This window comes from Melospiza melodia, unplaced genomic scaffold (genome assembly GCF_035770615.1).
Source record: "Melospiza melodia melodia isolate bMelMel2 unplaced genomic scaffold, bMelMel2.pri scaffold_18, whole genome shotgun sequence".
NCBI classification, from domain to species: Eukaryota; Metazoa; Chordata; class Aves; order Passeriformes; family Passerellidae; genus Melospiza; species Melospiza melodia.
This window is the reverse complement of record NW_026948525.1, coordinates 12196507-12209520: the sequence shown is the minus strand read 5'-3', so window position 1 is coordinate 12209520 and position 13014 is coordinate 12196507. Positions and strand designations below refer to the sequence as shown.

The following is a 13014-nucleotide window of genomic DNA, read 5'->3' as shown; positions in this document are numbered from 1 at the left end:
ACACACCAATGGGAAGGGAGAATTCGCCAGAACATGAACATGTAAGTGTAAAAGGGGTAGAGAAGGCCAATGGAGAGGACAGAACTGGGACAAATTAACACAGTGCTGCAGAGCACCATGGGGAAGCCTTTTTTCTCACCTTGAGCTGTGAGGAGTGCCCAGAGCCTGTGGTGTGTCTTTCCAGGGCATTGCTACTGCCTTTTCCCTGGTAGGCTCACAAGTTTGCACAGTTGTGCAGTGTCACAATGACCTCCTTGGTTCTGCAGTCCTGCTGTGGCTGCTGTGTAACAATGGACCTGTGATACCATGAGGCTCCATAGTGTCACCATGGTCCCTTTGGTTGCACAAGGCCCTGCTGGGACATGATGGACCCTTGGTTGCATGAGGTGCCTGGGCTCCCACAGCCCCTCACAGACCCCTATGGCCTCTCAGAGTTCCCCATGGCCCCTCATGGCCTCTCAAGGCCCTTTATGGTGCCTCATGACTGATGGCCCCTCAGAGCCCCTCATGGCCCCTCACAGCCCTAGGTGCAGGGCTCCTCCAAAATGGGGAAGGGGTCAAGTCCTGCTTGTTCTCCTTTCATTTCAGTCCCTTCACAGCCGCGAGTCCCGCCCAGCTCTGGCAGCAGCAGCAGCCGCAGTGCAGGGGGCGCCGGCCCGGCCCAGCCGGGGCTCCCGGCCAGGAGCAGCAGCAGCGCCGGCCCCTTCCCGCCTGCTCCTGCCTCGGCTCCCAAGGGCTTTTCCCAGCTGAACTCTGGGGCAGAGCAACCAGCACCCACACACAGCCCTGACTGCTCAGGGCCTGCCTGTGCTGCCCTGAGCCAGCCCTCAGAGGAAGAAAGGATCGGGTTCCAGCGCTGTTTACAGCACTGTTTTACTCACCCTGAGGTGACAACAGCAGGCTGCTGGTGCCTTTGCCTTGGCAATTGGAGATCACAGCTGCTCTTGGCCCTCTTCTGCTTGCCACCTGAATTTTATCCATAAAACTGCAAGTGCCTCTTTCAGTTGGTGCTACCCACAGTGCTTTCATGACAGTGAAGTCAGTATTTTTGTCTCGGACATAAAGATCAGCAGATACTGGAACGTCCACCAGCCCCTGAGCACTAAAGTGAGGGGAATTAAAGCCACACAGGCCACATTTGCAGCGCTCCAACAGAGCCCTGTTGCTGGCACTGTTGAAATAGAATAAACTGACAGAGGCCATCACAGAAATTGCCTCCGCAGTGTGGAATTAAATTGAAAAATCCACGAGGAGAAAAAGAAACAAGAACTTCTCGACTCACTTCATTGCTCCTTCCCAGCAGCAGGAAATGCAGATACCCAGAGGTGTTTTGCACTGCTGCTGCCCCCAGTTTGAGCCCAGGCTCTGCCCAGTCCCAGCGGGAACCTGAGCCCAGCCCAGGCAGCTCAGCACACACGGGGCCAGGCCCAGAGCCCCGGGCACGGCTGCCCATTGCGGGGCAGCGGCGCAGACGGAATGTCCTGCGGCCAAAACTCCTGCTCCTGCCACACAGCGCCAGCCTTTTCCCCCTCCTCCTTCTCTCCCAGCACGGCACAAATTCCAGCTTGGAGAAGGCTGCCCCAGAGTGGGCTTCACCTCCTCATCCAGCCTGAATGTCCCTGCAGAGGAACAGGGCATCTTTCAGGCACTTGCACAAGCCCAGGCTTCTCACTTCATCGGGAATCTGGGATGCAGATGGCCTTGTTAAGAAAGCCAAAAGTCGAGGGAATGGGTTATAGATTACTGAAAAAAAAAGTCACTCATCTTTCAGGCAAGGTTTACCAAGTCATTTCCTGCATTTCTTCTTTTCAGATTCTTTCAGTTGGCTACTCTGGGAAGTCCAGCTTGTACTGGTGCTTATCATGAACTGATTGTGCTCTTGATTTATGCAGCAAAACACCAAATGTTGAATCATCTATATGGGAGTGTTATGAATGATCAGTCGAAAGCCAAATTATAAAAAATGCGAAAAGATTTCTTTATCTTTTTCCACGACTAAAATATGGTCTTCAAAACCACCACAGCCAAAGAGACAGTGTCGAGCCCGGGTTCAGTGCTGGGTGAACCTGGATCCCACCTCTATTGCATCGGAGCCTCCACCATTCACGAGAGCTGCTTCTTGTAGGGATGCTTCATATAGTTTATTATGCCTGAGCAAAGAAGTCCCAGTTTCTTTTGTAACTGCATATTCATAGTTGGTTCTTTCAGTGTGCAGAGCTGGACAATCGCCATTTCCTTGTTGATAGCCAGCGCTGATCAGATTCAGGGAAGTCACGTATTCACAGATATCTTTCTGGTGACTTTGGCTATCTTGATCGATGTTATCAATAGGGCAATGATCGCTCTTAGGGGTCTTCCGATGACTCGGGATAATGGTGATCATTACGCTGGGTGTGTCTATTCTTGGGCTAAAGTTCTGATCGTTATCTGACCACCTTCAGGAATTTTGGAATTTGAATAGACTCCTGCCTCTCAGGTTGCTTGTGATCAGAGACTTGGTTGGATTTTGCAATCTTTATGAAATACATGCTTTTATAGCATTAGTTATTTCCCAACATATATTACAACACCACTACAATCTCACAGAAGAAGGCAATCATACAGATCAGCGTATGGTCAAATTGCCCCCTAATTCTCATAAAGTCCATCATCTACTCTGCATACGCTTACTTTGTATTTTTGTTTCTCAGTTATCACAGAACTGAGAGCTGCAAGAAAAAGAGAAAGAAATATGAACAGTCCTTGGGTAAGGGAAATACTGGACTGTCAGGAACTAAAAATAGTTGATAGCATCTGTATCAGGCAAGTTTTTTTACTCTCTACCAGTGTCCATTTCAGGCATCCTGTTAGCATGACTTAGGATTTTGCAGCTAAATGCAATGGGCTGCAATTTGAGAGGCCTACAAGAGAGAGAGCTCATTCTGCTTTTTCAAGATGGTATTTAGAAACATAAGACACCAACTTGGAACTATTCAAACCTCAACTTGCAGAATCCATCTCAAATAGACAAAAATAACAATGGCAAGAGGCCTTGGAGTCTCCATAAAAATGCCCACCACTGTCATGATAACTCTGTGCTCGTGGCACTGAAATAGATGGTGACCAAAGAGACTTTGCTATTATCCTCCTTAACCCAAAGGAAAATTTCAAAGCCGGAAATGGCAATGCACTCCCCTTGTGTACAAATAATTTATGCGGCTTTCTGTCCTTTTCCCACATCACCAGAGGGGACAAAGAGGGTTTTATCCTGACTCTCAGCTGAGCTCAGCCACTGGCCATGGTGGGGAGCTGGAGCCCTCCCTGTCATTAGAACTGTGCAGGCCAGGGATGGCCCTGCTCCTGTGGTAAAGAAACACAGCACCGGTGTCAACTGCCCATGTTGGATCCCAGCCCAGGCACCTGCCTGCAAGCTCATCAACTTGTTAAAGTACCCAGAAACAGCCAAGGGTTTGGCAAACAATTCTAACTGCAGTGGGAGAAAAACACATCCTAAACTTATCCAGGCCACCCACACACATGACTGAACAATGTACAGATGACTTGAAAGCCTGAAAGTTTTGAAGATCCACAGGATTTGGAAAAGATGCTACAGAATGGAAGAGAAGAGCTGTGTTTAAAAAATGAAAAAGCAAGCAGAACTGCTTGGGCATTGCTTTGGTAGTAGGTTTTTTATCTTTTCCTTTTTGTTTACTTTTCTTTTTCCTTTTTTTCTTATGTTTTCTATAAAATTGAAACTGGGAAGGTCTAACCTCCATTGCTCAGGATGTTTATCACATGTCTACCCTGTCCACTGAAAAATTCTTGTCCTTCAGAAACAGAGTTCCAACATTGTTCAAAAAACAAGTGAGAAATGCCAGGCATGGCTGGAGGCCAAAATGGCAGGTTTCTGAACTGGTTAGGTTTCTGAACTGCCACTTCCCTTTCTGATACAACCAAAGCTACAGCAGGTGCTGATGTGTTGCAGGGGCATTTTTAGAAGGGGACCTTGGTGGAAGTGGTGCCAGCAGATGGCAATGGGATTTTGTCCAATGGCACACAGAACACGGGACAGGTGAGAAAGACAGTGGGATCGGTGAGTATTTGCACCTTACCAAGACAGGAGTTGCATTCCAGGAAGGAACTTCTCCTTCCACCATTTCAATGCCCACGATTCCCAAAGACCATATGTCCACTTTGGGGCCACATGGTTGACCTGTCACCACTTCAGGCGCCAGCCACCCAGCAGCGCCGGCCACGGAGCTCCGTCTGCCCTGCTCAGGGCTGAGCTGAGCAAAGAGGCCAAAGTCAGCTGTGGAGAAAACAGCAAACCATGAAAGCCAGCTCCAATTAGGAAACCAAGCAAAAGAATTCCCCACTCTCAGACTAAGAATGTGCTGTTGAATCTCCTGTTGAACTGTCCACGCTCGATTTCCTTGGGGCTTTAGCCAAGGGAGTATGGAATTGGCCACCTCCAAAAAAACCCAGGTTTCTTAACGCTGCTCACAGCAGTGGACTTTATTCCCCTGAAGCTTTAGATTATAGCTCCCTCTGTCTGGAAGGGACACACACAGAGCAGGGCTACTCTTGACTGCTTGTGGTTCCTTATACCTCTGTGCATGTTGCAACTGTGCCCTCAGCTCGCAGCAGGGGTCCCTGCACTGCCACCAGCACCATTTTTGGGGAGCTGGCAGTCACGCCAAGCAGCCCCACACCCACATCCCTGGAACGCTGCACCTGACCAAGAATATACTGACCCAGCTTGACAGAGCCGTCAGTTCTGAGAAGGATGTTTCTGCTCTTCACATCTTGGTGGATGACGTGGTTTGAATGAAGAAATTGCAGTCCTTGCAGGCACTGAGAGAGAAAACAGAAAGAGGAGGTCAAAAATGAGTGATGTGATTTCATCCCACAAGAAAGAAAACAAAGAACCTGAAAGATTCCCTCTCCAGGGGAATGGGGAGTAAGGGCAGAACAGTAATGGCCACTGAGAGGAAGAGCTTGCTGCTCCAACACTTGCAGGGCAGGACCTTTCTGAGGAAAGGCACATCAGCTTTTGAAAGAGCAACAGCACCTGCTGTTGTAGGCTGTCCCCTGCCAACCAGCCAGGACGACTCCTGCTGCAGTGGGCGTGCTTTTTCCTTGCAGAGGACAAAGGAGGGGTTTGGAAAGGAAAAGTCCCTCCCTTTGGTGCGAAGCGGATCACTTTTGGGTGGGAGGCTGCATGACAAAGATTTTCTTGCTGGCCTCAGCACAGGCTTGGATGTATCACACCAGTCACTTTCCAGAAGCAAAGAGCATTTTGGCTGCACTACTATCCTTTTCAGCTGAGGACTGTGAGAAATGAGTCGTTTTTCTTTGCTGATCATTTCAAATCCTGCCACAAGCACCTCTGCTTTCACAGGCAAGGAATGCAGTGAAGACAGACTCCAGGCAAACATTTAGAGAGGCAAGGTGGAGAACAGCAAATACAAATACAAGAGACAGAGCGAGAATACAACAGCAGGAGAGAAGAGTACTGGCAGTGAGTACAGGGAGTGCAGGGGCACTGGCAGGCCTTTCCCTTGAGATGCTTTTACTTGCCCATAGAATAGCAGCAACACAGAAACAAAGCTTGGCACAGGAAATCACTCCAGCTCTGAGCCCCTGTTTCCCAGACAATGCTGCCCAAGCCCCTGGAAACACAGATGGGATTGCTGACCTCCCGACTGATGGCTGCCATCTCATCTTCCGACAGGTAGGTCTGGCTGATGACATTGCTCAGAGTGCCTCCATCCATGTACTCCATAACCAGGGACAGTTCCTCATCCACAAGGTAGCTGAAAGAAGGAAACAAGGGCATGGAGATGAATGTACATGGCTAGGTTGCTGTTTGGAAAAGAAGGGTTGATCCTTCTTTTCAGATCCCTTTGAGACAAAGACAAAATAAAGGAATATACATCCCCTCTTGGCTGTGCATTGTTTGCCGTCTGTGCAGTCTCAAGGAGAAAGGTGCAGCTGTGAAAAAGGAGATGGCTCAGATGGGCAGCAAGCAAAATGTGCAGTTTAGTAACAGCCCAGATAAAAAGCCTGTCATGCATGGTGTTTCTGGGAAAAAGCACCTAGTCTTCCTGGAATGCATAGCAATGGAAAACAGTGGCAACAATCCAAGGGAAATCCTTGTTAGTTTACCTGGACGTAAGAAGACACTTGAAAAAAATCAAGCTCCAAACCAAAGTGGTGGCTGTGAATATAGAGATCATTGATTTAGTAAGACACGACTCATCCGGGTTTTTGAACAATTTTCAAATGCCATGTGCCAGCAAAGACTCATGCAAACAAAATGCAATCTCTTCCCATCCACTGGAGATGAAAAGAGCAATAATAATTAGCCAATAATTACAGCTCTATTTTCTGCCAGTGACCAAAGTGGGATTTTACCTTGCGTGTTTGCAATATGTGAACAAATATTCATAGGACAAAAGCACAACTCACCTGTCTAAACAGTTGACCAGGTTGGGATTCCTGTTCACCTTCATGACCATGAGTTCATTGACTTTTAGTTCCTTCATCTTCAGTCCTTGAAGCTGTATTTTCTTGATGGCCACCTAAAATGACATTGAAAATCAGTAACTTGACAGGTTGGCGGCACGAAACCACAAGGCACGTGGAGCGAGTGATTTTGCAATGGCACAGCTGAGCTGTGCCAAACTGCCTTGTGATTAGGCACTGCAGTAATTAGGAACTGACATTCCAACAGCCCATTTCTCTGCTCCCTTGGGAGCCAGTTACAGGACATGTGGGGCCACTGACATTTTGCCTTGACCACTTGGTAACAGCGGTGTCTCAGTTATCACCCACAGACCTCTGACCACACTCTCTGCTGCTTGGTTTGGGATTCAGAAGAAGTAATCCATGCCTTAATACTCTGTGGATACATCCTGGGCTATGGGCAGGGCTTTGGGCTTTCAGGGATGCCTTGCAGATCTCTCCCTATGTGCAGTTCCCAAGTGCAGAACTGCAGGTGGCTAAGGAACTACCAGTAACTTTCAGATGGATTTGCTGGAAGCCAGAAATGAGAATTCAGGACTCTGAAGCTGTAGCCCCAAAGAGTAGTGAGGTGCTCGCAGGCACCACCTTTGTTTTAGCAATGGAGAGCGAGTGAGCGCGTCCTTCTCTGAAAGGAACTGCTGCCCTCCGTGCCTTCCTTCCGGCAGCTGAGGAGGACAAAGTCCCAAATGTGTTCTGTGGGCTGGCACCAGTCTGTGCTTCGTGTGCCTTTTCAGCACAGCTCTGCCCAAAGCTCCAGCCACAGCTCACACCAGAGGGGAAAGCCCTCAAGTGCAGCAGAGTCTGCAGGGGCTGTTGACATTTACCTCTCCTCCTGTGGCAGTGTTGAGTGCTCTATAAACGTCTCCAAAACTCCTAGAAACAAAACAGAAGCAAAGAAATGAGAAGCCATTTAGATCTTGCAGTGAAAGCCAGCCCATACAGTGTGAGATCAGTGCTGGAAATGCCTAAGACCTGCAGGACACTGGAAGCATGGAGATATCTGACAATGCCTTCAGAGCACACTTAGAAATTCTGATCAGCACTGACAATCTGAGCCCAGTACCTGAACACATTTGCAGCTTGTCTGACTTCACACTTGATACCTATTCCACCAGAAAAACACCTGATGCATAGTTTTGTACAATTAACATTGCTTGGACTCACCCACTGCCAATATTTTCCAGTTCAATATACTTTAGAATAGGCTTTTCCATCTTCACCATTCTCCCTGAGGGAAACAAAATGCAAGATGTTCACTTTAAAGCAGAGATCCCACCTTCTAGGAGATACAAAAGGCAGCCCCACTGTCTGGGGCTCTGAGCCCTCCCTTGGTGGACAGCTGGCTAACAACAATAGGAACAGGAACTGGAACACCAAGAAAAGAACAGCAGGCCCCCAGCACAAGTGGCTGGCACAGAGACTGATTTCCAACATCCTTTGAAGTGAGAGACCTCTTGACAGCAGGCACACAGGGAAGCACAGGGAGATACATTCAGAGGAGACTGAGACCAGAAGAGAATACCTACCTAGGCAAGTAAGTTTGTCATCTAGAAACATTAAGGAGAGCTGGAACTAACAGTGCCTTTGTTTTCTTGGGAATAAACACTGTGAGATTTAGAAAAGGTTTCTTACTTGCTAAGATTAAATGCACCTGGACATCTAGAATCAATTCCTCTGAACAGATGCCAAGTTCAGAATATTGCCAAGTGTTCCCATCTTTTCCACCTTGCAGCAGTTTGCCAGAAGAATGCCTCTGTGTTTGTAAACCAGAGCAGCTCATGCTAGAACCAATCCCCACGGGGCTTCCAGCATCAGGACCCTCACCCTTTATGAGCAGGCTGAGCCCAAAGACGCCCTTGCCCGTGCCCTGCGTGAAGAACCGCGCCGCTTCTCTTCACCCTGACAGCGCGGATCAGTTGCTCCCATTGCACTCGCCCTCTCGGCACCGCACAAGTCCCCATCTTCCCAACCCGGCACGGCGGGCTCGGGCACAGAGGACAGCAGTGCTCCTCAGGCGTCCCTGTGACACAGAGAGCTGCCCAGAGGAGATGCTGACCCTCTTGTGAGTCCAGGCCGTGCGAGGCAGAAGCCGGCCCAGAGCAGGGGCTGCGGCCTCAGGCAGCTCCGCGCTGCAGCAGCTGGGCAGCAGCGGGACCCTCCCAGCTAAGGAAGACTCCAGCCTCTGCATTCCCACAGCCCTCAGGGGCAGGGCAGAGACCACAACAAGGCTGGCAAAGCCCCAGCATGAGCACTGACAGGCACTGATGGGAAGAAGCCAGAGTGAGCCTGAGCCCCGGACAAGGTGTTGCCCCCATTCAAGACACAACAGGATGGGCTTTGAGATCAGCCACACTGAGGCACAGATCAGTGCCCTTTTTGTCCCAACAGGTGATGGTAGACACAGAATCCACTGGGCTCTGGTCTCAACCCTACCAGATCTTATCTGAGAGCACAGCACTGGCAGCTATTAAGGGCAAGAAGCAGATTCATTGCGTTGTGCTGCAGAATCACAAAGGGCTTGATGTGTTCTCCTAGAGACTGATCGCAGCAGGACTTCTGCCAGTGGCTAGGACTCAAGCAGTCACAGCCTTCTGCTGATCCAGGAATAATCCCTGCTTCTGCCTTCGGCAGAGAGGGAAGCTCAGGCAAACTCCAGCCAGTCTAAGCTGCCCTCAGAGGCAGCAGGAACACCCAGAGCTCTCTCTTGCTGCCTCGGAGCACTGCCAGCACTTCTGTGACACTAAACTGAGCAGAACCCTTTGGTACAGCTATGCTGACACATGCACACAACACACTGTCCCTCAGATGAGAAAGATACCAGACGTACTCTGTTGCTCCAGGGAGTCACCCGCCATCTCCTGTTGCTGAGCAGCAGCTGGGTCAGCACGGCAGGTAAACCAAGGGCTCAGGCTCCACTTCTTCAGCTGGGGAGCAAAGGCTCCTTGGGACGGCACTGCGGCTTCTGCAGCAGCTTCAGTGTCAGAGTCGGTGTAGATCTGAGACAAGAAATGAGTTGATGTCAGGAAGGTGTGGCAGAGATTGCCCTGAAATGCAAGAGTGATTGCCATTTGAAATGCAAGCCCTTAGGAAGCTGCTGTCAGTCACATGCAGAGCTCCTCAACTGGATTGCTTTGGATGTCCACTTGTGAAACCAAATGGTCAAAACCAAAGGCTGCTTTTACTCGAGTTCATAGCCAGTTTCTTGTTCTAAAGGATGACTGCAGCAACGACCGCTCCAGTTCCTCCCAAAGACTCCTTTCCCCCTCCTAGGTCTGCAGATACATTTGCAGCTCCTCATTCTAATGTTCTACCTCCTGCCATGAAATTCTCTTTTCCTGCACCTTCTTCGGGTCGAGCTTATCCTGGAGCATCTCTGGATGGTTCAGTGCCTGGGCCTCATGCCAGCCTCGGGGCTCTTGGTTGCCCGTCATTTGCTGGAACTCTCTGCAGGCTGCCAGGTAGGATGGCGACACTTCCACCTCAAGTCAAACAGAACAAAGCAGTCAGAGACTACAGCTTGTCCCCGTCAGCCAGGAGCCATCGACTGGGAAGAAAGGAAAGAAAAGGACAGGAGCATTCACAAGGGATACAGACAGCTTGTGGCTCGTATTCCAAATCTATGTGAGTGACCATGTTCACCTGCAAAAACACCTCAAGAAAAAGGGTGACCTGGAAGAAGCCAGCAGGAGTTCATTCGCATGACTGCTGGCTAAATGGCCAGAGGAGTAATGCCACTGTCTAGAGCATCAGCTGAGATCCAGCAGAGCAGGAAGTGTCCTTGAGAGCAGCTCTGACAGAGGCCTCATCAGGATGGCACTCAGAGGCATCACCCACCCCCTGCTGCTGCTCTGCACTGGAAAGGCAGGGCAGGCAGAAACCACCCCTTGGGTGACTGCAGTGCCTATTGTTATTTCACTCGCTTTTCTAGAGCCTTTTGCTCCTGAAGGAGGCGATTCATTTTCTCTTTGATGATTTTAATTTTTTCATCTAGCCTCTTCTTCCTTGCTTTTATCCTAGCCTCAGTTTCTTGCAGCTGTGCCTCCATCTGTTCGTCAATTTTCTGTAAACAACAACGGAAAGGACTCTCTCTCATGAGTGGAGTGGCTGCCATTCCTTCATTCACCTGTTTATGTTGATTACTCCTGTGCATAGGGAGATTCTTCTCCTCTTGGATGTCTTCATTCCTCCTCTTCACTGCCATGATGGCACTCTGAGCTTCAGGCAGCTCTGCTTGTGGCTCTGCCTTGATGTTCTGTTCACACAAAAGCAGAGCAAGTGACTGAGAGCTGCCATCAAGCTCAGCTTTTCCCTCTTTTAGCCTCAAAATCACATTTATTCAGCCCCTTCTTTCTGCTTCCCTACCCAGCTCTGTTTCCACTGTAACCCTCCTGTGGTGGTGCTGATCTCTGCAGATTCCAAGGCTCTGTCCTTCCAGTGCCTGTGGGACTCCTGGCCTCCTCAGTCCCAAGAGCTCTGGTTTATGCCCCTCTTCCTGCCCTTCCCTCTGTCCCCTGGCCAGTCAGGCTCACCTGGCCATTCTCCTGTGGCTCTTCCACCTGCTGCCTGAGCTGCTCTTCCTGCTCTCGGGCTGGGAACAGCTCTCCCTGAGTCTGGCATGGCAGCTCAGATGAGGCAGTGTGCTCCTGCTCTTTCTCTAGAAGCACCTGCACAGAAAGCAAGAGAAGATGGGTTTCAACTTCCCATACGCCCTTTGTGGGCCAAGACTCACAGACTGCTGGGCTCACACATTCCCAAAGCACTGTGCTGCTGCTCTCCTGGGTCGTTCTCTGCCCGAGGGGAGGCACAGATTCCAAAGTGACCCTGGCCCTACAATCAGGGGCCACTGGGACTGAAGCTCCAGCAGCCTCTCAGGCAGCTGACCGGGAAGGGGTGGCATTTCTCAAGGGTCTGGTGAGGGCCTCCCTCTGCTTCTGCCATGGCCTGTTTGTCTCTCCTGAAGGGATGCCTTTAGGTGAGCTTTGCATCTTCCACTGCTTTGGAGCAGAGTCAGGAAGATTTAAAAAGATAGATAGATGGACAGACAGATCTCACTTTTATAATCTCTCTTTACTGTACTGTGGTATTTACATTCTTTGAATGGAGAGAGATATAATTCTCTCTCCTAGGTTTTTTTTAAGGGAAGGTAGTGAGAAACTTAGAGAAGAAGAGAAAACAATTCTAATCTGTACTGGCTGTTCTTGTTTTTTAGTATATGAAGAATGTGTTATAGTGATTGTTTTCTGAAAGTGATTTGTTAGTTGGATTTTAGTGATAGTTGTTTAGATTGATTAGCTAATTAGATAAAAGACTGCCTGGAGACAGTCACGAGTTTTTCTTCAGTAGCTTTTTAGTGAAGTATCTCTTTAGTATAGTTTTAATATAGTACTAGTTTAATATAACATATCTTAAGAAAGCATTTCTTTAACCTTCTAAATCATGGAGCAAAAGCACATTATTCCCCACGTGGGAGTCACCATGAATCAATCCTGTCCTTTCTGTCGCTACACACATCAGCACTCGGTAGCAGTGCCCCAATCAGCAGCCATCCTGAATTTGCTCTCCTGTTTCTTCAGTAACCCACACTCTTGGGGAATCTGGAGCGTGTGGGTCCTTATGGAATGCAATCAGACCCAGAGCATTGCACTGGGAACGGCTCTCTTTGTGCATCTGTGCTCGGGCAAGTTCTTCGCTTGGACTGGACCACACTGATGGTGCTGAAGTGGCTGGAATCAGAAATGCAGCCCAGCCCCTCCCAGCTCCTCTAGTCTCTGAGCACCAGCTGAAATGCAAGGGCATTGATTTCCTACTCAGTTCCCAAACACAACACACACTGATTGCCTGGGCAACCAAAAAGACACGGGAGCCGTTAACTTGAAAATGATGGGCAAGCCCTACTGGCTGGTCTGGCACCAGAACAGCTCATTCTGCACCAACATCCCTGCCCCAAACTATGTGTTCTTGTGCAAAAATACTGCATTATCCAGAACTGCCTCCTTGAACACTAAAATTCTAGCAGAATTTCTGCCAGTGCTATAAAAGGGCAGGAAAGATTGAGAAAAAAGCTCCCTTGCTCCCTGGAGAAGGAGAAATTGCACAAGGCTTCTCCTTCTAGCAAACAAACAAATCAACAAAATATGAAAGTGTAACCTACTCCAGTGTCTAAAGCACTTGGATGAAGTGAAGGGATGTTTGGCAGGGAAACAGCCCTTGTGCTGAGCATTGGCTCTATGGATCTAAGGCAGGGATCTATGGAAGTCTGCCTGAAGGTCCCTCATGGGCCCCCATTGTCCAGGCTAAAGCTCCCTCAGCCCCTCCTCCCTGGCCTTGTGCTGCGCCCCTTTCCCAGGTCCCCTGTCCCTCTGTGCCCACGCTGCAGCCCCTGCATGACTTTCTGCTTCCCAGGGCCCACAGCTGCACACAGCACTCCAGCTGTGGCCGCAGCGCTGCCCAGCACAGGCCACGCTCCCTGCCCTGCTCCTGCTGCCCCACTGCTGCTGGCACAGCCAC

General features: G+C 49.6%; 1 protein-coding gene across 1 annotated transcript in view; it reads right to left on the bottom strand.

The window, feature by feature from the left end:
- Positions 1-13014, bottom strand: part of LOC134433444 (zinc finger protein 271-like) — a gene marked incomplete at both ends in the record, with an annotated part of 174067 nt that overhangs the window by 139891 nt on the left and 21162 nt on the right. The gene's annotated exons all lie outside the window — the stretch shown is intronic.